Source organism: Crocodylus siamensis, chromosome 8, assembly GCF_052110815.1.
Source record: "Crocodylus siamensis isolate JL-2025a chromosome 8, ASM5211081v1, whole genome shotgun sequence".
Lineage (NCBI taxonomy): Eukaryota > Metazoa > Chordata > Crocodylia > Crocodylidae > Crocodylus > Crocodylus siamensis.
This window is the reverse complement of record NC_143402.1, coordinates 40,736,356-40,760,414: the sequence shown is the minus strand read 5'-3', so window position 1 is coordinate 40,760,414 and position 24,059 is coordinate 40,736,356. Positions and strand designations below refer to the sequence as shown.

General features: G+C 49.1%; 1 protein-coding gene and 1 long non-coding RNA gene across 3 annotated transcripts in view; one reads left to right on the top strand and one right to left on the bottom strand.

Annotated features, from left to right (window-relative positions):
- Window positions 1-24,059, bottom strand: part of LOC149858317 (gamma-aminobutyric acid receptor subunit beta-4) — a 125,458-nt gene that overhangs the window by 60,595 nt on the left and 40,804 nt on the right. The gene's annotated exons all lie outside the window — the stretch shown is intronic.
- On the top strand, window positions 949-24,053 carry LOC149858318 (uncharacterized). Its single transcript, XR_016443887.1, has 3 exons — window positions 949-1,057; window positions 20,819-20,919; window positions 23,937-24,053. It is a non-coding gene; the product is annotated as an uncharacterized LOC149858318 (long non-coding RNA).

Sequence of the window (24,059 nt, the reverse complement as noted above, 5' to 3'; positions counted from 1 at the left end):
GCAGCAATGTGTCTTTTACCTAAGCCAAAGATGCTTGTAATGCCCAAAACTAAGGTGGGGGTCTGCACATCAAGGGAGATACTGCTAGGACCATTGTGACAAGAGATTGGGACGTGCTGAGTTTTGCGGTGCATGAGGGTATCAGCTGAAAGTGCTGATCAGACCCAGAGCTGCACACCACTGGGAAGTAGCCCTTATTTGGGCCATAAACACCTCAAGGGCCCCTATCCGCTCCTGCCGCCAGCATCAGAAGCTGTGCACAATAGAGGGGAGTGTGTGGCGGGTCCCCACACCCCTCACCCTCCCTCACACCCCACACACCCACACCCTGCCAAAATCCCCAAATCCCCCATATATATGTGCACCCTGCAACATACACTGTACCCCCACGCACAGCCACACCCCACCATATACACCCACTGCCAACCACACCCCACACACAGTATACAAGACTAAGAATTTATTTTTGAACTATTATACAATCACCTTTATATACACTACACAAACACAAATCATGACAAAAATATTTTTGTACTAAAATTAAAATATGTTATAGTAGGTGTGTGGCGGAAAGCCACCTTGTTTCTCCCCAAAATCTCTGCCCTGTGACAGTGTGACTAAAATCTCTGAGCAGCAACCATTTGATTAGGGTGGGTCAGCATGGAGGGGACCACACCCTGGCCGGTCTCTTTAGGTAATTTGAACTGGCTGCATTCCTGAGGGAGGGGGGAAACCTGCTCCCTCTGCCTACCTGACTTGCATCCATTACCTGGGTGGGGGGTTTCTACCTGGGGAGCTGGAATCTGCCTGGTAACAGGTGATGTATTTCGAATTGGTTGGCTGACAGCCAACTGGGGCTGACCTCCACTGGCCCAGGTGAATGAGGTCCCAGGGGCTATATAGGTTGGGAGGGGGAGGAGGCTCGCTCTTCTCTCTTCGGCCATGAGGTGAAGCAGCAGCAAAGCAGGGGAGACAGAGGAGCCTTGCCATTGGGACCCAGCTCTCTCTCTCACCCCAAGACTCCAGAGGGGAAACGGAAGAACTCTGGAAGATGCTTGTGAGTAAGCTACTCAATCTGATTAGATATCTAGCTGGCAGTAACACAGATGCGTAATCAAAAGGCTACCTCAGCCACACTGTTTGCTCTTTAGGATTTCTAAGATATTACTCAACCCTATACCCTAGTTTCCCCTACCCCCTGTAATCAATAAAGTTCTCCTTTTTGACCGGTGTGGGAGACTTATTGAGGGGTGGGTCTAAATTACGCCAGAGAGACCCCTTAGGTCTGCGGACTAAGGGAGACTTTACTTTTTGCCCCTGGACCTTGGGGAAGTGCCCCAAGTGCCTGTACTGGGTGGAGTACCCGTCGGACTGTTAGGCCTGTGTTTCCCCGAGGACACAGGGCCAAGGCAGTCCCTTCTCGGGGTGGTGGCGGCACGTTACCCCCAGACTAGCGAGTGTGCTCCGGGAGAGGGGTCGGCCAAGCATAAGGCGCCCCTAGGGAGGCGTTGGGAGTCTGGAAGGTGGTCGGGCACAGGGAGGTGGGCGGCTTAACGCAGGAGCGCCCCCTACTGGCCTGCCACATGGTGTTTGACTTTTAGAATATGAGTTGGGTTTTTTCCTCGTTCAAAGATGGCAACTCCCCTTCCCAAAAGGAGTATTTCCAGGGGCAAAGGAGGGACTTCTGGTGGCAAAGGTCAGTGGATGGGGCGGGACATCCGGTCCCAGGATGGTGACCAGGGGGCAGGGCACATGTCAAGGGGCAGGGCTACCCTTCCGGCCCTCAACAGCGCTCCAAAACCTATTAAGCAGCCCTCTAGCCAAAGTAATTGCCCATCCCTGATTTAGTTTCACTTTGATTCCAAATTGTGCACAGAGTCTGCTGTCAGGTATGCCATAATAAAATCCTGAAAATCTCTATTAAAGTCAGTTAGACCACCCCAGAGTGACACCAGCATAAATTTGCGCAGAAATGGCCTGCAGTACTCCTCTTCCCCTTGAACAATTTCAGTCTTTGCTGCATGAGTGTAAATCACTGAGAAATAGGTGCAATGTAGTTAACTCCCAATAGCATGGATGATAGAGTGTTTGAAGCATCTCTGATTCACTGAGCAGGGGGGTCAGATCTTTGTATTCTGCCTAAAAAAAAAAGGGAGACTTTGACAAACAGAAAGTCCACAGGCCCACTGAATACAACTACAAGCTGAAGGCGGAAATAATGATCTGCAGTGCTTGTCCAGGCTGAGTAAGTGTTCTCTGCAGTGCTCAGGACCATTAGTCCTGGAGCCAAGGAGTTATATTTGCAGAGCTGGCTCAGTTATTGGCAAACCAAACCATCCATGTGAGCTCAGTAAATAAAGCATCCAGATAATAAAAATACCCCAAAGGCACTGTTCAATTTTTCAGAGGTTTTTTTATACAACTGGTAATAGCAAGAGGGGCAAAAGCCTTATGGAGAGATAAGAGCAAAGGGCACAGCACAGAAATTAAAGGAAGGATAGTAGTAAATACATGCTATGTCCAGTTGCTCGAGACTATAGAGCTAACTGCACAGCATCTTACAAATCCAGCACTAGTCCTCCAAGGAGATGCTTGGAGAGAGAATGTGAAAGCACCAGCCTGGGTTTTAGGAGAGCTGGCTTCACTTCCCAGATAGGCTGTCACAGTTCAAATCAATGAAGTCTCCCTGCGCTGCTGTTCCTCTTCTGTAAAATGGGGAAAATGATGATTCCTTACCTCACAAGGGTGTTTTAAGGGTAAACATGCCAATTCATTTTTTTTTAAGGATTTTTTCATGTTTCAAGCCAAATCAAGTCCAAATCCGTGAGTCAGTCTAGAACCACAAGTGCCCCTACTACCAGCAAACATCCTCTACCCCCCCCAGGGGCCTCAGATATTTCCAAAGTATTTTGGCAGTCATCCTACATGCAGGCCCAAGCCCAAAGACTTGGGGTTTGGAGGCCCCCAAGTTTCACCTGCCCTCAGCCATATGGCCACAAAAGCAAGCTGGGGAGGAGCCTCCCATTCCCTAAGTGGGCTTTAAGCCCTAACACCTTGGTGGGTACTTAACCACACCAGAAGAACAGTTATCCCTGGGAACGCTTAAGGAAAACTGCCTTCATGGACCCACATGCATGGTTTTCCCCCAGACATGCCAATGTCAAGGTCAGCGGGATGAGGAGGAGATGCAACGTGGCCTGCCCTTCATTCCCACTGAGCAAAACCCTGAGGGAAGTCCACAGGGCAGGCAGGGTTTTTTTTCCCCTGCTGCTGGAAGGAAAGAGGGGTTAAGCTTGTAAGTAGCTGTGCATGGCTCAGGCAAGCTCCCACTATTCTGATAAAGACTGACGTCCAAAATGATGTCTGAGTTAAGTCATTTTGGACAAGTGGCTGCAACAAAGACAACATGCCCCTGAGCAAAGAAGCCTACATGAAGGGGCACAGACCAGTCGAGTGATCTCCTTCTCCAACATACAGGTGGCAGAGATTAGCCCTGTTCCTTTGTTATCCCCAGGCAGTGGCAGGCAGTAGGGGCTGAGGATCCACTCCTTTACTCCAGCGTCTCCTCGTTAATCTGTGGGCACTGACTGCCTCACAGCAGGGCAGCAGCTATAGTATTTTCCTTAGGCCTCTGGGTTCCAGGGAGGCGATACTTATTCAGTTCTCCGTGCCCCTGGGGTTCTGTCCTCAAGTCAGCATTCAGCAGAGACCAGTAGGATGATGAACAGCTTAATCTTTATTAGGAAAACAGGATTCAGCAACACGCACACACTAACAGCTTTCAGGGAGAACCATCCACCACCACCAAACCGCGCCCACATGGCATCAGGGGAAAAACTGGACCGTTCCACTGCAGGCCCCTTAAAGGTACATTCCATATACCACAGCAAGGTTTATATAATCCCCATTCTACACACACACGTATACACATGCGTGCTATCCCACAGTGCATTTCACCTCAACCCCTTTCATCTGACCAGAGGGCCTGTCTGGACCTCAAACATCTCATTAGTTCCTCTCCCTTTCCTACCATTCTTTTGCTTTGAACATTCATTGTTCTGTGTTGCTTAGCAACTCTGCACAGACTCAGAATATTAACTACCCTCCCCCACCATGCTCATTCCCTCTCCCACCTCCCCTGCCCAGTCTTCTCCAGAGGCCTGAAAATATGCTAGCAGAAAGAGAGGCAGGGGTGCATGGGAAATGTGGGAATATACAGGAAGCCTCATACTGTCCATCAGAGACAGCAAAGCTTTTCAGATGTCTTTTATTTGCCATCATCACTTAGCAGGTGACAGATAGATAAATAGACAGACAGATAGATAGACAGACAGACAGACAGATATCCCCATTTCTTTACATATTCAAATAGCAATGCACCACGCATGCAATTTCATTCAGACCTCAATTCTATATCCAGATGTCACACATGCACATACATACCCCACAGCTACATGTTGTAAGTGTATATTGCCCATAGAAAACTACTTTAGCATTCAGCAGTAAGTCAGTAACAATACTGCAGCACTGTTATTGAAACAGGTAGCAATTTGGAGTGTTACTCGAGAACATGGACCATATTGTTTTTATCATCATCATTATTTTCAAGTCAGTGGAAGTTTTTCCTGAATAAGGACCAAGTAAAAAATGAATTGGGAATCTAAGTATTTGTTCTAGATGTACACGTAGTTCTCCTGTATTGATTCCAAATGTTACAGGAATTCTATTGTGGGCTGTCGTGGTTTGTATCTTTACTATAGCCTGCCACAATGTATTCTGATCCACAAATAAACCAGTATAGAAAGGGCAAAGATTGGCCAGAACTGGCATGGGCCATTGCGTTAATGTACAAGAGTTTCTGTAATCAATAGCACACAAGGGGGTAGTATGGCAATATCATGTTATTCACACCCCAGCCTGAATAACTAGGTACCCATTTACTGCTGGGAGCAGCATCCTACATAAACCCAGTGCAAGGGTCAAACTCACTTCTATGAACCCATGTATGCTCTTCTTTAAAGCGTCCTCAATTGTCCACAGTGGGCTGAACATGGGGAAGTGATGCAACTTCCATAGCATAAAGGATGTAAGTCAGTTCAAGTAAAACACACTAATCCCTTGAATTCATGTCCAACATCTGACCCAGCTTCTGCTTGCCTTGGTTCTGGCTGGGACTACAACCAAAAGGATCAAAGTATTTTACCATCTTTGATACACTTCCAGCCTAAGCACCCAAACCTGAAAATGTGTAACACCTGCAACTCCCAATGACATTAAGACTGATCTTCAGATAAAGCATCCAGCCTTTGAGATTGTATTGTGAGATCCATACCCCTTTTGAGGGGAAAAGGAAAGCTCTTCCAAACTCCCTAAGAAGCAGTCTTACTTGTTCTCCCTTTTCTGAGAGGACCCCCAGTAGCCAGCCCTAGTCTGGCTTCACAGAGGGCAAGCCTCTGGCTTTGAGACCCTGGCACTTCTCCGTCCTTATCTTCCTTGGCAATCTGTAACGTCCCTACCTATTAAGAGCTCCTTCTTTTTAGTCAGCTCTTGGGAAGGTAGGAGTGGTGTTTTCTTCTTTTAAAGAAGAGGGGGTCAGAACACCAATATCCCAATCAGCACAGCAGATGGCTTCAAAATGGTCTTTATTGTGCCATTTCAGTTTCCTTTGTCAGTTTCATCACTTGGATTTTTCTCTGTCCTCCATGGGACTATACCTTTTCTGTCCATCTGCCCTTGAACTGTCTCTCCTTACATCTCTCTCAGCCTCTCTGCCTCGGAGATCCAGCCATAGGGTATAATGGGGGAATCAATGAAATATCTATAACTTTGTTGTTTTCTGTCTGCTTTGGATGAGACTTGCAGGGACGGTAGCCCCTGCTGAGAGCATAAACACTGCTAAGTTTCAAGAAGATCAGTGCAGGGGTTTGCGGGGAACTGCACCCCAAATTCTTGAAGCCAAACTCATGTCATAGCTGTGTGTTACACCACAGGGGGGGTGAAAACTACAGGGGTGGTGGCCCTGCCTGTGGCCACAAAGCTTGCAAAGTTTCAAGAAGATCAGTGCAGGGGCTTTGGGGGGAAATGTACCCCAAATTCTTGAAAGCAAAACTCCTGTCACATCTATGTATTACACCACAGCAGGGTCACAACTGCAGGGCTCTTACTGAGGCCACAAAGCTTGAAAGGTTTCAAGAAGATCAGTGCAGGGGTGTGGGGGGAATTGCACCTCAAGCTGTGGACAAGCAAAACTCGTGACATGGGTGACCCCGTGCGCAGCAGGGTGGCAGCTACAGGGATGGTAGCCCTTGCTGTGGCCACAACACCTGCCATCTGTCAAGGAGATTGGTGCAGGAGGGTTCTGGGGCCCTGCACCCCTAGCTGCTGACAGACAAAACTCGTGTCATGGGTGTTTGTGTGACTGACTGTGTCTGTCTTGGGGCAGTTGATTGTCTGTGTTGATTCTTTCCTCTCCTTGGCCTGGTTTTGTAGGTGCTAATTGATGGCAATTAACTGGCTACATTAGCTAGGTCCTGTGTATTGAGCTAGTCCCTGAGTGAATTGTGACTGATTGGTAACTGGTAACACAGTAGTTTAGCAGCCAGGCCTGCAGCAGTGTCTTCCCTGCAGTCAGTCCCACAAGCACCCATGTCATGAATTTGTCTGTCAGCAGCTATGGGTGCAGAGCCCCAGAACCCCCCTGCACCAATCTCCTCTACAGCTGCCAAGCTTCGTGGCCCCAGGAGAGGCCACCATCCCTGCAGCCTTCACCCCGCTGTGCCTTAGCACACGCACTGTCACCCATGGCACAAGTTTTGCATGTCCACAGCTTGAGGGGCAGTTCCCCCCACCCCGCTGCACCGATCTTCTTGAAACATGGCAGGCTTTGTGGCCTCAGTAAGTGCAACCACCCCTGCAGTTTTGTCCCCCCTGTGTTGTAACACATAGATTCATAGATTCATAGATTCATAGATGCTAGGGTCGGAAGGGACCTCAATAGATCATCTAGCATAAGCAGGAAAGAGTGCTGGGCCTACATTACCCCAGCTAGATACACATCCAACCTTCTCTTGAAAACCCCCAGGGTAGGGCAGAGCACCACCTCCCTTGGGAGCCCGTTCCAGACCTTGGCCACTCAAACTGTGAAGAAGTTCCTCCTAATATCCAATCTAAATCTGCTCTCTTCTAGCTTGTGGCCATTATTTCTTGTAACCCCCGGGGGCGCCTTGGTGAATAAATACTCACCAATTCCCTTCTGTGCCCCCCGACGAACTTATAGGCAGCCACCAGGTCGCCTCTCAACCTTCTCTTGCGGAGGCTGAAAAGGTCCAGTTTCTCTAATCTCTCCTCGTAGGGCTTGGCCTGCAGGCCCTTAACCATACGAGTGGCCCTTCTCTGGACCCTCTCCAGGTTATCCGCATCCTTCTTGAAGTGCGGCGCCCAGAAAGAATTGCACGCAGTACTCCAGCTGCGGTCTGACCAGCACCCGATAGAGGGGAAGTATCACCTCCTTGGACCTATTTGTCATGCATCTGCTGATGCACGATAAAGTGCCATTGGCTTTTCTGATGGTTTCGTCACACTGCTGACTCATGTTCATCTTGGAGTCCACTAGGACTCCAAGATCCCTTTCCACTTCCGTGTCACCCAGCAGGTCATTTCCTAGGCTGTAGGTGTGCTGGACATTTTTCCTCCCTAGATGCAGCACTTTGCATTTCTCCTTGTTGAACTGCATTCTGTTGTTTTCTGCCCACTTGTCTAACCTGTCCAGGTCTGCTTGCAGCTGTTCCCTGCCCTCCGGCATGTCCACTTCGCCCCATAGCTTAGTGTCATCTGCAAACTTGGATAGAGTACATTTCACCCCCTCATCCAAGTCGCTGATGAAGACATTAAAGAGTATCGGTCCAAGCACCGAGCCCTGTGGGACCCCACTGCCCACACTCTTCCAGGTCGAAACCGACCCATCCACCACGACTCTCTGGGTGCGACCCTCCAGCCAACTCTCCACCCACTGGACTGCAGTCATCCAAGTCACAGCCCCTTAACTTGTTCACCAGTATGGGGTGGGATACCGTATCAAAGGCCTTCCTGAAGTCCAAGTATACGACATCCACCCCTCCTCCTGCGTCGAGGCGTTTTGTGACCTGGTCATAAAAAGAGACCAGATTGGTCAGGCACGATCTGCCTGCCACGAACCCGTGCTGGTTTCCCCTCAGCATAATTTGTCCTGCCGGGCTCTCACAAATGTGAGCCTTGATGATTTTTTCAAAGATTTTGCAAAAGATGTGACAGCAGTTTTGCTTTCAAGAATTTGGGGTTCAGTTCCCCCAAAATCCCTGCATTGGTCTTCTTGAAGCTTGGCATGCTTTGTGGTCTCATCATAGGCTACCATCCCTGCAGTTTTCACCCCACTATGTTTTAACACCTAGACGTGGCATGAGTTTGGCTTTCAAGAATTTGGGGTGCAGTTCCCCCCCAAACTCCTAACCAATCTTCTTAGATCTTGGCAGACTTCATACTCTCTAAAGATTCTATCACTATTTAAAATTCTATCCAAATTGGACAATAAACAACAAAGTTATTGATATTTTATTGTTTCCCCATTATACCCTATGGCTGTATCTCCGAAGCAGCTCCAACATGCTTCATAGTTTCTAGGGTCGGAAAGGACCTGAGTAGATCATCTAGTCTGACCCCCCACTGTGGCAGGAAACAATACTGGGGTCAAACAACCCCAGCAAGATGTTCATCTAACCTCCTCTTAAAAACCCCCAGGGTAGGAGCCTGAACCACTTCTCTTCGAAGTTGGTTCCAGATCCTAGCCGCCCTGACCGAGAAGTAGCACCTCCTGATATGTAATCTAAACCTACCCTCTGCCAGCTTGTGACCATTATTTCTGGTCACTCCTGGCGGTGCTCGGGGGAACAGTGACTCCCCCAATGCCCACTGATCCCCCCTGACTAGTTTGTAACAGGCCATTAGATCCCCCCTCAGCCTTCTCTTTTGGAGGCTGAACAGGTTCATGTCCCGTAGCCTCTCCTCGTAGGGCCTGCCCTGCTGCCCCCTGATCATGCAAGTGGCCCTCCTCTGGACCTTCTCCATGCTGACCACATCTCTCTTGAAGTGCAGCGCCCAGAACTGGACGCAGTACTCCAGTTGCGGCCTGACCAGTGCCGCATACAGGGGGAGAATCACCTCTTTGGACCTGCTTGAGATGCATCTGTGGATGTATGACAATGTACGGTTGGTCTTCCTGACTGCCTCCCCACACTGCCGGCCCATGTTCATCTTGGAGTCAATGATGACTCCAAGATCCTTTTCCGCCTCCGTGCTGACAAGAGGGGAGTTCCCCAACCTGTAGGTATGGTGCCGGTTGTTCTTCTCCAGGTGCATCACTTTGCACTTGTCTGTGTTGAATCCCATCCTATTCACATTCGCCCACCCTTGTATCCTGTCTAGGTCTGATTGAAGCCTGATGCTACCTTCTAGCATGCCCACATCCCCCCACATCTTAGTGTCATCAGCAAATTTGAACAGGGTGCTTTTTACCCCCTTGTCCAAGTCGCTGATGAAGATGTTGAACAGTGTGGGCCCGAGGACCGAGCCCTGCGGAACCCCACTGCCCGCGTCCTTCCAGGCTGAGAGGGACCCATCCACCACCACCCTCTGGGTGTGGCCCTCCAGCCACTTGGCGAACCAATTGACTGTGTGGGTGTCGACACCACAGTCCCCCAGTTTCTTAATGAGAATGGGGTGAGAGACAGTGTCGAATGCCTTCCGGAAGTCCAGGAAGACTATGTCCACTGCTACCCCTGCATCTAATGATCTGGTAACCTGATCATAGAAGGCCACCAGGTTGGTCTGACAGGACCTGCCACTGATGAACCCATGTTGATTGCCCCTAAGCATGCAGTCCCCAGCTGGCCCATCATGGATGTGTGCCAGCATAATTTTCTCAAACAGCTTGCCCAGGATCAAGGTAAGACTGACTGGCCTATAGTTTCCTGGGTCCTCCTTCCTCCCCTTTCTGAAGATTGGAACCATGTTGGCCCTCTTCCAGTCCTCTGGGACCACACTAGAGCACCACTAGTGCTCATAGAGCTGTGCCAGGGGTCCTGCAATGACTTCGGCCAATTCCTTAAGGACTCTAGGGTGGAGATCATCCGGGCCGGCTGACTTAAACATGTCCGGGCTGGCTTCAGAAGCTCCAAACCGTTTTAGGAAGCCTAATGAGGCTAGCACTTTGACTCAAATGTGCTGCTTCAGACCCCAAAGTGTCCAAAGCTTCTCTGGATCTGAAGCTCTGTCCGAAGCCTTGCACAGCCCTATTATTTTGCCCCAACTGTCACAATTTGCTCCACTACAAAGTGCATGTCCAAGCACATGCGCTGAGGCAAAAAGTCCCAGCTCAAATTTGCACTGATTCTGTGCAAAAGTGTACATCACTGCATGTGTGGATATGCCCCAAGTGTTCAACTCCTGAATTCCAGAGCCATGTCAATATAGTTGGCTGTAATTTAACCACTCATGGGCCTCATATAGCCCAGGGGCTAACAACTGGGCCAACCTGCCCTAAGATACAACCATTTTTTAAATGTAATATCTTTTCCCAAACTCCTCTTTCCTCAAGTTTCACTCTGCATGGACAAAAAGCATGTAGATACTATTTCACTTCATTTACTCCAGTGGCTAGCTGGATCTGTTGACATTACCCACCACGCCCTAGTTGCTTCTGACTTCTGGAGAAGATGAAAACTGGAGATGCTGAATTAGTTATCAGAGTATAGGAGTTAAAAGGAAGAGAGATTGTCTTGGCCCTGCTGGGAAGTAGGCCTCAGCATGGCTGATCCAGGTGTGGGGGAAGTCAGGAGAGGAGGAAGGCAGGGAGGGAGGCTGCAAGGACATGCATGAGGCACGTGCAGGCCTTGAGGAGGAGTGGGCTGGGGGAGAAGCTCCCAATTCCAACCCCTGCCCCGTCCCCCCAACCTCCACAACTGCTGGCATCAGGTAGCCCCAGGAGCCTTACAGAAGTAGCTACCTGCTGCTGGAGTCCCCCAGTGGCTCCAGCTGCTGCCTGAGCTCACCTGCTGCATGTGGTGCATGCTCACAGGGCCCAGCTCACACACTCCCACCCCTGCTGCACAGAGCTCCAAAGCTGCCTGCAAAAGGCAGCCATGGGACCATCCATGTGCTGGCTAGCGGCTCTTGGTAGTTGGCCAGTGGGACCCCCCACCCCACTGCTTGTGTTTTACATTTGCAAGTGGCGCATGCTGGTGGGGCCTGGCTGCACCATGTGTAGGGTTGAACAGCAGTAGCAATGGGGAGGGGCAGCCCAGGGTGTCACCTACATCGGTAGAGCGTACACCCCAGCAGCCTTGCCACCATCCCCTCACTCCTCCCAGCTCTGCCACTCAGCCCAGCCACCTGTCACCAAGACCAGGTAAGTCCTACATGTCATGGGGTTGGGGGTTCTTAGGTGGTTGTTGGGGGCCAATATACACCATGTGTGGGGTCAGGGGGGGTTTGGCTGGGGTGCCACACGCCTGCCCCAACCGCACACAGCCACACAGCTGCCTGCGAAAGGCAACTGCGGGACTATCAGTGGCGAGTTGCAGACTTACATGTGGTACAGGGTACCAACCCAGCCAGATGCCAAGTGCCCCACCTGGCACAGTGGTGGCAAGCACCAGCCTGGTCCTGCCTGAAGTGATGGCACTGGGTTGTGTCAGCACCCTGTACCACGTGCAGTAGGGAAGCAAGTGTCGGCAACATTGCCGGGATCCATGGGAGCAAGGTGGGTGTTGGGAAAGAGGCCCACACTCCCATGCCACAGAGTCCCCCAGCCACCTTGGGGGGGAAGGGGAGAGGAGGCCCACACTCCCACCCCAGAGCTCCCCAGCTGCCTTGGGGGCCCCATACTCCTGCTGCACAGAGTCTGGCAGAGGGACCCTGCATGCGTTGGCCAGCAGCTCCAGGGGCTTCTATCTTGCTGCATGTGGAAGGAAGTGTTGAACTGGCCCAATGCCACATGCCTGCCCCGGGCAAGAGCCGGCTGGGTTCTGCCCAAGGTGGGTAAGGAGGCATCTGGCCAGACTGGCACCTCCATCCATCTGCAGAGGTGATAGAAGCGCTGGGAGCCACCGATGAATGCGTGCAGGGTCCCGCGGCTGCCTCTTGCAGGCAGCTGCAGGACTGGGGGAGGGGGCACACTCCCACCCCTGCCACACCCAGTTCTGCAGCTGCCTGCAAGCCATGGGATCCTTCATATGCTGGCTGGCGGCTCCCAGCAGTGTCGTGGGGGCTCCGCTGCTGCTGCACGTGGCTGGAGGTGCAGATCCAGCCTGATGCCTCCTGCCCCACCTCGGGCAAGAGCTGCCTTCCAGCCATATGCAGCTGCAGGACAGGGGGGTGGGGAGGCACACTCCTACCCCTGCTACACCCAGTCCTGCAGCTGCCTGAAAAAGGCAGCCGCAGGATCCTTCATATGCTGGCCTCTGGCAACGGCAGTGCGGGGGTGGCTCCCACTGCCGTTTGTATTGCTGCTGCAGATGACTGGAGGTGCTGATCTATCCTGGTGCCACCTGCCCCACCTTGGGCAGGACCTGCATGCAGGGTCTGGCGGCTGCCTCTTGCAGGCAGCTGTGGGACTGGGGGGGCACACTCCCACCTCTGCCACACCCAGTGTGTGCCCCCCCCCCCAGTCCCACAGCTGCCAGCAAGAGGCAGCCACCTGACCCTGCACTAATTGGCCTGCGGCTCCCAGCGCTCACATCACTGCTGCAGGTGGCTGGAGTTGCCCATCTGGCCCAATGCCACCTGCCCACCCCAGGCAAGAGCTGGCTGGGTCCTGCTGGAGATGGGGCAGGTGGCATCGGGCCAGATCAGCACCTCCAGCCACATGTAGCAGGGATAGAAGCGGTGGTGGAAGCCGCCGCCAACACTGCCAGAAGCTGCTGGCCAACATACAGGGTCCCATGGCTGACTCTTGCTGGCAGCTGCAGGACTGGGGAAGTGGGGGGGCACACTCCCACCTCTGCCACACCCAGTCCCCATTGTGTGCCCCCCACCCCCCAGTCCCACAGCTGCCTGCAAGAGGCAGCCATGGAACCCTGTATGTTGGCCAGCAGCTCCCAGCAGTGTCAGCAGCGGCTCCACGGCTGCTGCAGGTGGCTGGAGGTGCCAATCTGGCTTGGTGCCACCTGCCTCACCGTGGGCAAGACCTGGCCAGCTCTTGCCGGGGTTGGACAGGTGGCATTGGGCCAGACTGGCACCTCCAGCTACCTGCAGCAGTGATACAAGCACTGGGAGCTGCCGGCCAATTAGTGCAGGGTCAGGGGGTTGCCTCTTGCTGGCAGCTGCGGGACTGGTGGCGGGGGCACACACTGGGGACTGGGTGTGGCAGAGGTGGGAATGTACCCACCCCCCCAGCTGCCTGCAAGAGGCAGCCGCTGGACCCTGTATGTTGGGCGGCAGCTCCCGGCAGTGTTGGTGGCAGCCCCCACCACCGCTTCTGTCGCTGCTGCAGGTGGCTGGAGGTGCCAAAATGGCCTGATGCCACCTGCCCAACCTCGGGCAGGACCCAGCTGGCTCTTGCCCGGGGTGGACAGGTGGCATCGGACCAGATTGGCACCTCCAGCCACCTACAGCAGCAATACAAGTGCTGGGAGCCACTGGCCAATGTATACAGGGTCCCACAGCTGCCTCTTGCAGGCAGTGGGACTCGGTGTAGCAGGGGTGGGGGTGGGAGAGTGTGCCCTCCCTGTCCCCAGTCCCGCAGCTGCCTGCAAGAGGCAGCCACGGGAGCCTGCATGTTGGCTGGTGGCTCTGGCAGTGTCACTGGGGGCTCTGCTGCTGCTGCATGTGGCTGGAGGTGCGACCTGGCCCGATGCCAGCTGCCCACCCTGGGCAAGAGCTGGCTGGGTCCTGCCCAAGGTGGAACAGGTGGCATTAGACCAGATTGGCACCTCCAGCCATGTGCAGCAGGGATAGAAGCGGCAGTAGGTGCCCCTGCCGACACTGCCGGACCCACCATGTAGCCCAACACCCACCCAAAAGCCTCCCACCCTCACACGGCTTCCACCCCTAGGCCACACAAGCCACAAGTCAGGTGTTTGCAAGTGGCTCTTGCAGGCTCACACCAGCAGCCTGCAAAGAGCCTTTGCAAACAGGGAAATGTAGATTTCCCTTTTAGAAAGAAAATTCCCATTCCCACCCTCCCCTTCTTACCTTAACCTGCCATGGCTTCAGCGTCCACTCTAGAAGTTCTCTGCAGACCTTACTCTAAACCCTCAAATGGGCTCTCAGTCTTGCTCCGCTTTTATTCAGGGCACGCTCAAGGGGTGTGCTCCAATGCAGGGCAAGTGGGAACCATAGAGACCTCTGGCCCAATACCAGAGTGTCTTTCTGGAGGACTTCTTGTTGGGTTGCCTCCAGGCATGGTCTCAAGACCATGCCCTGCTCTGCTGTTTCCCAGCGCGGTTTTTTTAGATCCCTGGATATCTAGGGGTCTAATTTTCTCCCCACGCTGAAAACTTGCAGCACAGGGAACACTTTTTCGTTCCCACATGTGCCTGTTGCCCCGCCTCAAAAGGGTTTGAGATGGGGCAAGAGGCATGTGCGCGCTCATCTGGACGAACCCTATATCACACTGTAGCATCCAAAACCTCTGCCTATTGAGACACCAGTAATTTTCAGCCCCTATTTCTAGGACATGACAGCATCCTCTGTTACACTACACCACCACCATCAGAAATGTCTAGTATCATGACATAATATTGCATGAAGTATATTATGGCACATAGAAACTGCTAGCTGTGAACTTCTAGCATATGATTGCATTAGCTTTGCTATATTAAAGCAGAGTCCTCAATGTTTTAAGTGTCTAAATGCTGTAATTTAATATATTTCAGGCACTGTGGTCCTGTTATCTTGCTGCTATTGGTGCTGGCTATTAGTATAATTTAATTACTTCAATAGGAATAGTATCCTGAAGTATGAGATCAGGATTCCAGGAACCTCTAATACCAGGATATAAATTATTTTCCTCTTCTAAGCCTTTGAGCATCCATAGACATAGATAAGACAGGCATTATTTCTGGTAAATTATTTGCATGCAATATCCTGAGCTGTGTTTTTCAAAAACAGCAAAGCAGCCTGAAAATGTAAAAAGTTAAAAAAATAAGGAAAATAAAGAAATATCTGTATTTAAAAGTGAAGGCAGTCTTAGAAACCTCTTATTCTTTGTTGAGCCATCAGTAGCACTGGTGAATCCTTTTACATGCATGTAGCTCTGAAGCTGTGCTCTGGGAAGAGCAGGTTTAAACAGAGGGGATGAAGTTCTGGCTCCTCCAAGTCAGTGTTAAATATCACATTCGCTTCAAGGTAGTTACGTTTTCATTTTCAAAGTTTGCCCAATTAGGAGCAGATTTGGGATTCAAACTGAAAATTATACATGGAGAAAGAGGATCACTCTAGTTTCTCTCTTGAATAGATTCTCTTTTTGTCTTCTCTCAGTCCAGCAAGGAACTCTGCATAGGCCCAGGCCTTAGCTCATACTGCTCCTTGTAGAGTTGTTACCTAAATGATTGCTCCACTGAAGACAAAACCTCCAGTGCATGGAATCTACTATCCAAGTCCAGTGCTAACTTTTCATCATCCTTATCCAACACAGCAGCAGTTACCCACACACCTTCTTTAATATTTAGGGATTAAATAAAATAAAATCTATTACAATAAGCAGCTAGTTCATATGCAGATTCCAACAAGAATACAAAATACTGCAAAATCTGAAGTAGGCAAATACTACTACAGAGACTTCTATATTATAAATGGATAGTCAGACAAGCATAGACAATTTATAATGAAGGTAGCGATGAAGTAGAAGACTATCACTGTGCAAGAAGACTTGAGGTGCTGTGGATCTGATCTCTCAAGGTCCTGAATATCCTTAGCTCTCGCATTTAAAACAGAGATCCCCTATTTTGTGTTAATTGAACTCAAAGGCATCTCTGTTTATATCTTCTGTTGGGTAGCATAGGAAGAGGTGCTGTAAATCACCTGCATGGACACTGTTGCTTTTGCCCTGCTGGTTTTCTAGTTTCTAGAGACTGGAGAAGAGCAAGCACAACATATAACTTTCTTTAATTCAGTCACATATAGTAGAGTGTTCCCCAAACTATGAAGTCAGTCAGTAATTCTCAAGCATGCACAAAGACACAGAATATAGCATTAAGCAGATAGAAAGAGAACAAGAAGTCAGTGAAACAATCAGATTCAATACTGCAAACAATCCACACTCTGTGTTGTGCACTGTACATTTTCATCAAGCTAATGTACTATAAACCCTCTATTTACTGCATCCTTTATTATATATGATTGGGAATATTTCCATGAGGAAGTCCTGCTCGGCAGTCTTCCCCTCAAGACAATAAGCCTCCTGTAAGTTTTCTACTTATCACCTGTTCTGAGACATAACCAGGGATCAGGGTTTTCCAATTGCTGCAAACAAAACCAGATTTTCTCCTTTAACAGAGAAAAATATGGATTTTCTCTTTTACAGGAGACAATCATGGATTTTCCCCTTTAAAGTAGAAATACATGGGAAATGGTGGATTTCCCCTTGCAGGCTGGCAGAGTTCCAACCTGAAAGGGGTTGTCTGGGGATGGGAGGAGCAGCAGGAAAGAGATCAGGCAGGGGGTACTATGTGCATGTGTATACAGGCACATAGCAACCAGGCAGCAGTGGAAAGCATCTCCCACAGATCCTTCCAGGTAAGTTTATGGGGGGGAAGGGGTACAGACTATGTGTTGGTTGGGGATGGGGAGAGGTATATGTCATGCAGGGGGGTGGGGGAACAGGCCACGTGGGGGGAACAGGCCATGCATTGAGGGGGCAGGGAAGAGACAGACAACATGGGGGTGGGGATACAGCAGGGTGTAGGTATAGGGCTGCAGCCAGGATGGACCAGCTCTGGGCAGGAGATGCCTCTGTGGTGCAGGGGGTGGGGCCCAGCATGGGAAGGAGTGCTGCATTGCCATGGCTGCCAGGGTAAGGCACCCCCTGCCCACCCAACAGCAGCAGGAGGCACAGCTTCACACTGCCACTGCCACGCCTCACCATGGCAGCATGGCACTACCTCCTGTGACAGGTCCCATCCAAGAGGCTGCAGAGGTGGTTCCTGTCTGGAGCTGGTCTGGCCCAGCTATAGCCCCATGCTCCACTGTAGGTATGGAAATCTCAGGGGGTATGTGTCCTCCCCCCACTGCATCACCTGTGCCCTCCCATCACTGGCGATGCATAAGGGGTGCACATGGGTGCACGTGCACCTCCTGAGCATGGCAGTGTACCTCCTATGAAAAGGGGTGGATGGTCACTGCTCACCATCCCCCCACACTGCCGGTGGTGTCTGTGGGTGGTCACCAATTGCCGCTGGCCGCTGCTGCCGCTGCCAGCAGCATCTGCAGGTGGTCACCAACCCCTGGTAGGTGCTTGCCACATCCCCTCCCCCATTGCCAGCAGCGCTGGCAGCGTCTGTGGGAGCTCCCCACTTACCATCACTGTGCTCCCACCATGGCAGCAGCGCTCCCACCGCCGCCATGCCCCCCCAGCCACTGGGAGCACATGTTGTTCATGCCCGCCACCTTCTTCACACACCCACTCCCTTCCTTACACACTATGGGGCTGGAGGTGGGGGGCAGTTGGTCAGGAGTGAGAGGGACCAGCAGGGCTGGGAGGTGTGAGTTTGGAGTGAGGGCCACTGGAAGGGCCAGGGAGGTGTGGGCTGGGAGTGAGGGACACCAGCAGGGATGGAAGGAAGGGGTGTGGCTTGGGAGTCAGGGGCAACAGTATGGGCATGGGCAGGGCAGTGGCATATCAGGACTACTCAGTGCCACAAAGCAGCATGGTGGAGAGCCACAGCTGGACCTATGTCCTAGTGCAGGGGCAGGCAATTATTTTAGGCAAAGGGCCGCTTACTGAGTTTTGGCAAGCTGTCAAGGGCCACATGATAGGCAGCCAGGGGCAGATAAATATTAATCTTCTAAATTTTTTAGAGGCCCCACAGGCTGAATAAAATGGTCTAGCAGGCTGCATCTGGTCCCCAAGCTACATTTTGCCTACCCCTGTCCCAGTGAGTGAAGAGGGCAGGGGGATCTCTGATTTTCCATGATAAAAACCCCAAATCCAATGCCAAAATGTATAGGTATTTAGAATTAATTTTATTATAATGATTGAAGCACCGGTGGGCTTCTAAAGTGCTTTAAAATTGTAGATATATCAATAAAACATTGTGTTAAATGGGTACCTATATATATATATAGTGGCATTTCATTTTTAATCACAGAAAAATATGGATGTGGGCATTTTTAATCAGAGAATTTGCAAATTTTTTAATCAGAGAATTTTTTATTTTTAAAAAGAGAAAACCGGGATCCCTGCTTATAACATTTTAAAGTGAGTGCTGTAATGAACTGAAACAATGCTACTGCAGATACAGGAATGCATCCTGGGATGAATTCATTACAGAAGCCATTAGAAGTTATACACATAGGCCAGGTACAGGCATTATATATTTAAATGGGTAAGTGATTGGAAACTCTGTATACCCAGAACAGAAGTTTGGCAGACAGAGACTGGTTTAAAAATGGCAGACCCAGTCTAAGATTTGCCCCAGGGCAAATGTGTGTTCTGTTTGCTACCAGTCTAAACTACACTGCTTACAGAAAACCATATAACTTGGATCAATTCCACCTTGGGGTTTTTGAATGTCTGTACCTAGCCATAGAAACAAGGCAGTATGAGTATCTGGTGTTGTCTGTGGTGCTTAGTATATTTTCCATCTTTTTTTCTTTTTTGATTTTTCTGTATCATTATGTTTATCACTTTGTATATATTGCAGAGTAGGAGCCAAGTTGAAAAGTTAGAGACATGCACTGTCTTTTTTAAGCACAACTATGAAGTTTAGTTCCCACCCCTCCGCATGTTTAGAAACCTTCTTAATGGTTACGGAGATTTTCCTGAACCTACCCAATAACAACTTAGCACACAGATAAGGCATTTTGAGTCCAAAAGTAACATTTACAGTTAGTACAATAGACTGGAAGTACCTACCTCCAAATGATGGGAGTTAAAAAGAACATTCTATTATGTTTAACTTCACCATTGTTCACTCTGAATACTTTTCTGCTTCCCTCTAAAGCATCTGGTAGCAATCTCTGTCAGAGATGGGAGAGCAGTTTAGGTGGACTAATAGGATAATCCAATCTGGAAATAACTGCAAGTCTGAATGCCACACTGTGCATCTGCCATACTCCAAAAAGTGACTCCACAAAATGGCATTGGGTAATTCCGAATTAGTTGTCTCTCAGTTACAGCAGGTTGAAACATATTTGCCAGATTTATCATTAACTGACTGAAACACAGGAAGCAATCCTACTAATATGTCAAAGAACACACAGATTCCAGGGCAGTCTTATTGAGCAGAAATGAGGTGTACAAAGTAATAAAACAGAGTTTTGATGAGCCAAGTCAAAAGATAGGACTCTGACTACATATTAGGAGCAGTGTTTGTGGCCAAAAAGATTGCCATTTTTGGATAGCAATAGCCAGTTTTCAGAGGAGAATTGCTATTTGATTTTAATGTCACTGCAAAGCTAATTGCAACATTGCATCTAGAAGCATCTCACACTACAACCTGACTCCATCACATCCGCTATACAGTAGCACCTTGGTTTTCAAACTGTGTCCCACAGAACCTGGTGTTTCACAACAGATTGTCAGGGGTTCCACAGAAAGATTGAGGGTAATGCCAGAGAGGGCCGCGAGGCAGCGCACCACCATTGCTGGACCAGATTGCCTAACTCCACATCAGTCTTTAGGATAGGGATAGGGATTCTGCTGCAGAAAAAGTGATTTGAAAGTGTTCCATGACTTTATAAAGTTTGAAAACCACTGCCATATCAAAATAGCTTGAGACCTTCAGAAATGAGGCATGGGTTTATGCAGAAACAAAACTACATCTGCCCAACTGTATTACAGCACAACATCTGGGAACCTCTAGTATTGAGACAAAACTGTGTTAACTTTACTGCATTAAAGTATCCAGAAATCCCCAGCGCTGAAATATCACTGTATCAGGTCCTCAGGATTACAATGTCCAATAAAGTACTGAGTATACTTTGTGAGTAAAACTACATTATTTTTCAACACTATATCTGGCTAGAACCTCACTGAGTACTAACTTCTTAAATAATTCTGCAGAGCACCCAGCTACCTCTGGCACTTACCACCACTCTGGCTGTTCACCCTGTAGGAACCTGCAGTCCTGAGAGAAGGAACATACAGAAAAGGAGCATGAAAGATCTGTGGACTCTCCCTATACTATACAATCACAGTAGCAGCACCCATTGTGCTGGCAAAGGATATTTGGAGATTAATTAGTTATCCTACAAGGGGCAGTAAGTAATACTGCTCATTGTATAACATTGGCAGCTATCTGGTTTCCATAGCAACATAGCTCTACTTGTGTACCTTTAATTTATTCAGTGAGTGGTCCCTTTCCTGATCAAATGCAATAACAAGAAATGCCTTGTTTTTCTTGCTAATATCCTTGTACCTATATCCAGAGCAAGACATAGACCCTTGCCCAGGGGCATTTCTTACAGAGTGAGGATAACAAGAGGTAAATACTTGTTCATGCCAGCCACTCATATCCCACAAAGAACAACCTTATCCCTGCTCTCTAAAGGTCTGCTCATTAAAATGGCTCCGGGTTTTTAAGCCCTTTTAAAGATACCTCACATGTTCTTGTTATTTCTGTTTCAGTGGCACCTATAGGTCCTAATCTCAATTAGGACAACAGCATGCCCGATGCTTTACAAATACACTGTAAAGACAGCATTGCCTGAAGAGCTTGTACTCAAAAGGTAAGGCAAACAAAAGGCAGGAGGGAGAAAGAGAGACACAGACTTGCAAAGTGGTGTGTCCAACTGCCACACAGCATATCAGTGGCAGAAACAGGGATTCAATCCAATTCTGTTGAATCGCACATTAGCACCCCAGGCCCTGGACCATGCCAGAGTTCATACTTGGTGTTTCCATCAAGGGCACCACCCTGAACCCAGCATGCAGCACAGTCAGAAAGATAGTTCCCCTGTGGCAAATCTGATGTAATAAACATGGTTAGCAGAACTATAGCCAACAAGTCCCTCCTGCCAGCAGATCTGGTAAGAAAGGACTCAAAGCACTCAGAAAAATTAGGCAACCCCCAGCGTGGACAAATGCAATGTTTCCTCAGCAAGGGTTCATCATGCTTACCATGAGCATGAAAAGAACATGTTCACATGAGGAGCCATCCCGGGGAGAATGAACGCAATCAACACACTCCTGGAGACAGCCTCATGTACCAAACACAGGCAGGAAAACAATGCTTCAGAAATTCCTGCATTGATGGTGGGGGGGCAACATATATTCCTAGGAGAGAGCACATGAGGCAGAAGAAGGCAGAAGCATTTTCCTGTCATACCTGGCATGCGAAAAAGGCTCCTACAGTGAGAACATGACATACTTCTGGGCCACCCTCTGGGCATGTACATGACAAAACTAATGTGAGAGAGTGTTCCCTCCCTACCCAGGTAGACATTGGTCCCTTCCCACTGGAGACCTGGCCTATATGGCAAAGAGGTGAATGGCCTCCTTAATAGTGGAGTGGGCTGTCTTTACCTGATTCAATGGCTCTGAACTGGGTTGAAAGGCAATACTAGCATAATGGGAGGAAAGTGCCAGTTTGATATGGAGGAGACCTGGGGTCAGCTCCCTGTCACAGATATAGGACACGGGCACACATGGTTATTACCTGGTTATTACCAGGTAAAAGAAAATGGCACTTTACAGTGTATTTGATGCGCAAAAGTGCACGGATGTATATACAAGTTAACCCTCTTTCATTGAGGTCTAATCTGCCACAGATTAGCTTTTATTTAACTGTGGGATAAGAATGTTCTCATGGTTCCTGCCTTCCTGTGCCTCACAATAACTTGTTCCTAGGCTGAGGTCCTTAGTCTCTCTGTATTTCAGTGCTAATCTGTACAGTAAGGATAGAAGCCCTGCCTCAATGGGGTCTTGGGAAGATCAATGCACTAGGGAATAGAAGATGCTCAGGTACTATAATAATAGAAACCAAGCAAGTACATACAAGAGGCAGAGGGTAGACTTACGAAGCGGTCCCATAAAGTAAGCAGTTAGAAGCAGGACTGAAGTGCTGCTCTGTGCACAGAAGTTTGAAATGCAGGGAAATCTAACCTAGACCCATGGACAGCCCAGGTTCCAAAGCAATGCCACATGTTGGTACAGCACTATAAGGCTTCACTGTATAAAAATGTATGGGTCAAAGACTTTATTCTGAGAACCTGAAAGGCCTGTGAGCTAATTTCAGCCTTTCTGTATGTGTATGCAAGCCCCACTGAAATCAACAGATTTTGACCCAATGCATTCCAGTGTTAAGAATATTTTTAACCCAAAATGGAACTTGAGGTCAGGTGGGTACAAAAAAAATCACAAGCACAACAGGAGGACTGGTAGGCACAGAAGTTAGGTAGAAGAGTCCAGATCAGCAGCCCCACAGCGGGGCACTCAGGCACTCAGAGGCAGCAGCGACTGCGAGTTGTATTCATGTGGCTGCCAGCAGTGGCCACATTTTTTGTGCCTTCTCCCCACTCCCACGTCAGCTCCTGGAGCAGTTTCCCTATTCACCCCACCCCAGAGAAACAGGACAGAAGTACTAGGACACAAATTCTTTAATTATCTTCTCTGGCAAGGGAAGCTTTAAATGAATCAGGGATTCTTCTACATAATTTAGAAACACAAAGAGAACAGAGAAATGGCCTCTGATAAATGTTGCCTTCAACCTTCCATAAAGCTCAGCCTTTCAAAAAAGAGCAGATTCAGGAGGAAAGCTGCCTAGAAGTGACCCTAGGGAGGAGGGAAGACTGAGACAGGCCCTCTTCTTGATACCTCAGCAGTTAGGTGTCCTTTGCTAAATGCCAAGGGCTTCTGAAATATGTAATAATGCACAGGGAAAGGTGTGCAGTTGTCCCATTGCTAATCAGTGGTCACAACTTTAGTGGTGGAGAAGGGAAAATGGAGGAGAGGGCTTTTCTCTCCAAGATACTCTCATTTTGTTTAACATCAGAAAGCTTTTTTTCTAAGCTAGAAGGGAAGGTCTATACCATCAATCCAATGTCAAGGCCTGCAGACTCACTGTAGGCACCTCTCCTTCTCATAGTATGTTGATATTTGCATACAGCCTCTGCATTGGATGCAGCCATAAGGCATGCATTGGATGCAGCCAGTGCTGTTTTTTCCAACTTACAGGACACATGCTGGCTGAGGAGAGGTAATATCTGGTCTTTGGCAGTTTATCCACCCAGGAAAGATTCCTCACCTCCTGAAGGCGCATTTTGAAAAACTAAAGTCATTGTACAAGAGAACTGCTCTCTAAAAGTACTAGAACTTTGGCCCAAATTAAGCCATCCAAGTGCAGTCTTCCAGCAAGCTGAGATACAACAGTGACAACCTCTATCACTAAAAACCAGAGTGAACACACCAGAGAGCCTTCAAAAGTACCCAACCTTGTAAGTGTTTCCTTCTAACACCATCTTGCAAAGTGGTGGTGGGATGAAACTATACAGCAAATACAATGTGCAACCCCAGAATCATATCATGAGGCCACTAAAATCATGAGTCAGTGGAACACAGAATAAGGCACATAGATCCAGTGCCATAAACCTGTCACACCATGTTAGAAATATGTTTCTTTGGGTGTAGGAAAGAATAAATAAGTTATTTTAGTCCAATCATTTTTTATTACATATGCAGAACACATTACAGTTTATTCAGAAAAGGTCTTAATGCTTTTACTCTCTATAATTCTCACCCACTACAGAAATGCAACTACTTTTGGAATGGAGCATATATGACATTCCTCACTATCAACGCTACACAGAATTTTTTGAAGGAGAAACAAATAATTACAGAAATAATCTATGGCAGCAGAATTTAATTAAAC